The 4,980-nt window shown below is 36.2% G+C and overlaps 1 long non-coding RNA gene across 1 annotated transcript; it reads right to left on the bottom strand.

Annotated features, from left to right (window-relative positions):
- Window positions 1-281: 281 nt before the first annotated feature.
- On the bottom strand, window positions 282-4,604 carry LOC104912919. The gene is made up of 3 exons (XR_795010.3): window positions 4,402-4,604; window positions 3,391-3,619; window positions 282-1,636 (listed from the first exon to the last, which is right to left on the bottom strand). It is a non-coding gene; the product is annotated as an uncharacterized LOC104912919 (long non-coding RNA).
- Window positions 4,605-4,980: the final 376 nt, after the last annotated feature.

The following is a 4,980-nucleotide window of genomic DNA, read 5'->3' as shown; positions in this document are numbered from 1 at the left end:
TGCGGCAGCCCCGCGCTCCCACAGCGCTGCAGCTGCTCGGAGCCAGCCCCGGCGGCCCCCACAAGGCAGTGCTGTTCACATGCAAAAACGTTACTAACAATGTTATCTAACTTCTACGGCTGCCAAATACTTGACTTTAATAAGGAAACCAATTACAAAATAGTTCCTCAGAGTGCTATACAAAAGTTATAAAATTAAGATTCTATCACCCACTTTAAATATTCCAATTTTCCAACAGTGCAGTTTTCCGCATCTTTATCACCACTGAGTACTTTGAAGTTAAAAAAAAAAAAAAATCAGTAAATTAGATCAAAACGTTTAATCTTTGGATCCCTTTATTCCTGTGGCCTTCACATACACATACAGACACAAATGACCGGGTCTCTATTTCAGCGTATCCACAAGGTGGAACTAGGCATCAGAACTGGCAAAAAGTTCATACTATGTCATTTGCGGATGCAATATCTTAGAACCAGGTTCTCATCTTCTCCAAGCTATGGCCTATCAAATGCAAACAACTCCAAACACTAATTCCTCAATTGCTTATGTCTACAGGTATTACAACAAAGTTAACGTTCCAAAAACTGACAAATGCAGACATACTTCTGGCCCAGGCATTCCAGAAGAATCGCTTTAACTCATGTGCCTAGTCCATTATTAAAAAAAAAGTTAATATTTATCACTAAGTAAAATTAATTGAAAATTTGGACATATGAAATTTATTTTGTCCTCATTTGAAAAATATCTCTTTCATTTGGTCAAATCCTGTGATATGCCAGAAACTACAAAATCAATTGCTTGCAAGAGAAGCGAAGAGTGTATCCAGTTTTGTGTAATGGAAGAACATTTGAAATCTTCATTATACTCCAAATATAAAATCAAATTTAAGCCCAAAAAGCTGCTAAAGAAAAAAACACAACTAATTCAGTGTTCTTCAGCATATCAACTTCTGCAATAACACAGTATGTTTGCAGACTTAAAAATGTTTATTCTTTAAAAAATTAGTTGCTTTTTATACAGCTATACAAAGTTTGTAACGTTTCTTTGGCAATGGGATATAATGGAATTTTACAACTATATAAAAAGTTTCCTTTGCCTAAGAAACAGTATTTACTGTGTGTACATATCTGACTGACAAAGCAAGTTTTCTACTGTCCAGCACCCTAGTTGATAAAGTACAACCATCTCAAAAGGGATATTACAGGATTTCCAAAAAAACAACCTTCAGTGGATCAAAACACTCACAGTATCGACGGCCTTCTGCATACAATTGTCCTTACAACTTGAAGCAATTATCAAATACAGTTTAGTAATAAGAAAAATCCTTTCAGTGATGAAAAAATACTTAAACTCCATCGAAGTACTGCTTTATAATTAACTATACATAAGAAATTACTTATCCTTCTGTCTCAAATATATTTAATGCTCACTGTTTTCAAAGATGGCCATTTTTCAAAAAGTAACTGCATTACACCCCTTTGAAATTAAATAGTTAAATCCCAGTGCTGGTGACAAGTATACAGCAAATTAACTTCATTCTTTGCAGAGATTGAAACTAATTCTCTGGATCAAGAAGATCTAGACGTTCACGCAGTTTCAGCTTTCCTGTAGACTATGCAGCAACTTTGTTGTCTTTCTAGAGGGAACAACAGTAGAATGTTACAATTAATTTTGCAAAACAAAAAATGACAGGTTAATTCGGGGAACAGCGCTGGGAGAAGATACACTCCAACGACTACTTTTGATTTTCTGAAATCAGAAAAGAGACTTCTCCAATCTCCACATTAGCAGCTGGTCAAAATACTGGCAAACACCGAGATAGCTCACTGACTGAAGTTGTAGCACAAATCCTCTGCCTGTATGCCACCTCCTACTTATCCAGACAAATGTGAAACATTCATTCACAAAAACCTATTTATGATCTTCAACTCCTCATTTCAGTTCATGCTCAGCTACTAAACTTCTTTAAATCACAGGGCTAATTCTTGCAATTTAAGGAAGGAATGGCTGAGGGACAGACATCTGCAATTATGAAGAGGCTTTAAAGTAAAAAATTGGATCTTCAACCAGAATGCAATGATTTTGCTCTGTAAAAATTACTGCTCACAAGATAAGCCACCAGAAGTTCTTCTGTCTGAGTCAGAATTGTGAAAGTCTACACTTACTTGCTTTAATTCAGTTAATTATATTTGTTACTGATTTTAAACACACATTATTTCTGCTCCTTCATAGGGTGGCATTCAAGTTGAAGATGATGTCTAGAAAAATAGCTTGCACTGAAATTATGAAAAGATTTTATTTTTGCAAGTGAGTGAGCTCTCATAATTCATATAATCTGTCTGATCCATTAGCACTGATAAGAGGTGGATTTGGGGTTATTTTTAAGAAAAATGAAGTGCACCTAAGATACCATTAGCACAGAATACACTGCTTTACTAGCAGAGGGTGGCATCCAACTTCTCTTCCTTGGAATGGCTGATAAAAACAGGAGTTAAGATCTTCCACAGGAAAGAGGAAAGCGCATGCCTTGATAGTTTTGCAAAAGTATACTCTAAAAGAGAAACAGTGATTTCAGCCACCATAGCTTCTGCAGAGCAAATTACTATTTATATGATTACATGATGATAAAAGCATGTTTGTGCATCAGACTACTTTGGTTAACAGACTTCTATGGCAACTTGAGCATAATGCTGTTCATATTTACTTAAAGTAATAATACTTATTTTCACCTTTTAGAAAATATTTTATCTATGGGACGGGTAGTGATCTTTTCTGCAAGATTTTGATTTATCTCCCAGTTTCTTTTTGCTCTATGAGTGGCTGAAAAAAGTCAATCTTGCCTCAGCTTTCCCAATAGCTACTGAGCTACAATATAATTACAAACTGTGCAACAAACTTACATACGTCAAAAACATTTGACCTGTCTTTTACAAAAGGTCATCTGTACACTTAACTTCAATTATTCTATTTTAAGGGCTATGTAGTATATTACAAGTACGTAGGCACTGTGCCAACTCATTCACAAAGAAGTCAAAGAACTTCTTTGCACACTACAAGTTTCTTCTTTGTGTTTTTCAGTATTGACTAGAAAAACGCCTGCAATTCTTCTAACTCTTCTATTAGATCTACAGATCTCTCATATTTTTCTTCAAATCCAGCTACAGAACAAATATTTAGGACATCGGATTAAAGGCAGCTTTTGGTTGCTGTTGACAGCCAAACAATGATAAGTAACGAGAATCAAAAGACTTTCCATTAAGTAGCTGAATCTATCTGCACAACACTATTCAAGAATTTCTAGTTCGATATCAAATCTAAAAGCAGCAAAAGTTATACTACTAGTTTCCAAACACAGTTGATCAAGTTAGTGTAAGATTAAATGTATTTTACCCTATATTCAAAGTCAGCAAACTCCCTGCCTCCACGACCTCCTCTGAAACCACCACGGAAACCACGGGGAGTAGTGAAACCACCTCTTCCACCTCCTCGTCCTCTTCCACCTCGGAAACCAATCCCCCCTCTGCCTCGGAACCCTCCACGGCCACGATTAGGACGCAGTGGTATTCCAAAGGTCTCTGCATTCAATCTTCTTTCCTCAGCCCAGGTTGGTCGACGTTCCCTGTCACATACATAGGAACAAAGACTGTTTTTGTTTTTAAAACACTTTAGAATGAAGGCTGCTCTGTTTTGTTAGAACCACCACAAAGGCAGTGAAATAAAAAATGATGCATTATCACATCAAATTTACAAACTATGCCTTCTGCAAGAACCTAGATGTCTGCCACAACTCGCTTCACTCAGCAAAATGAAGTGTGTTACAACATCGGTTATAAATCAAAAACACTCTAAGTTTCCTGTAGAGAATAGCCAAGTCTCTAACCTCTACAGACAACATGATATATTAAAAAAAGAGTCATTTGCAATTTAAAGCAGAGAACAAGAAAGTAAGAGTTTACAGTTGCATGTATTAATCTTATCTAGCTGTTAGTAAAATAAACCCAACCTTCCCTCTCATCCCCCATTCTTCAAACTCAGCAATCCACATCAACGTGCATAATAAAAAAGCCCACAGGAAAGATAAGCTTTTCTCTTCCTGTAATGTTATCTTCCCATTCAAACAATACTACTTGCTAAGTTATGTATCTACTTAGAAACACTATAAAAGCAAAACAGTAATTGACTTAACTAAGGTGCTAATTGCATAGTAAAGCAAAAAACCTAAACTGGAAAAGGAGATTCTGTAGCATATACAATCAGAAGTGCTCTGTATTCCCATTTTATTTTATCTTTGGCATGCAGATGTAGCCTTTATTGACTTTATTGTAATAAGGTTGTGTTGGCACTACTCATAACACAGACACTCATTAAATACGCTAACAAGCTTTCCCTTACAGGCCATACCTATTGTCATCACAGGAGATATTATCAAAGAAGGACTTGGTTTTGTCATAGTAGCAGTTGGGTCCAAGTGGATCTTCTTCATCTGCATTCCCTTCGCTATTTTGGGTATCTACACCTGAGTCACCCTTGTCTTCTCCATTTACAGGCTTCTCTGGTTTCTCAAGCTTGTCTTCTAGAAAACAAGCAGTAAACAGATTCCTTCCAGGCCATCAGACTAAACAGTACAGCAATATTAATTTATTCCAAGACATATATACACACACCTTCCCCCCCTAAAAAACACCTGAATGTTAAAAAAATATAGTAAGCCCTCCTAAAAGGAATGTGGAAGTCAATCAATCTGAAACATGAGTTAGAATGTTTCGCTACTGTTGCCTAGAAGTTTGATCTCCCCTACATTCTAAGTTAAAAACAATAGTTTTTCTGAGTTAAAAAACAATACACAAAACAAAACCTTGACAAAATGGATTTGACGGTCACCTGTTTTATAAGCTCCTAGCTACCTTTTTTTTTTTTTTTATTTTTTACAGTTAAGTGCCTCCATCACGTCCTCGTTACAGGCCTATCCTATGATTCTGT

This window comes from Meleagris gallopavo, chromosome 13 (assembly GCF_000146605.3).
Source record: "Meleagris gallopavo isolate NT-WF06-2002-E0010 breed Aviagen turkey brand Nicholas breeding stock chromosome 13, Turkey_5.1, whole genome shotgun sequence".
NCBI lineage: Eukaryota > Metazoa > Chordata > Aves > Galliformes > Phasianidae > Meleagris > Meleagris gallopavo.
Note: the sequence above shows the minus strand (reverse complement) of the source record. Positions and strands in the feature narration are given on the sequence as shown.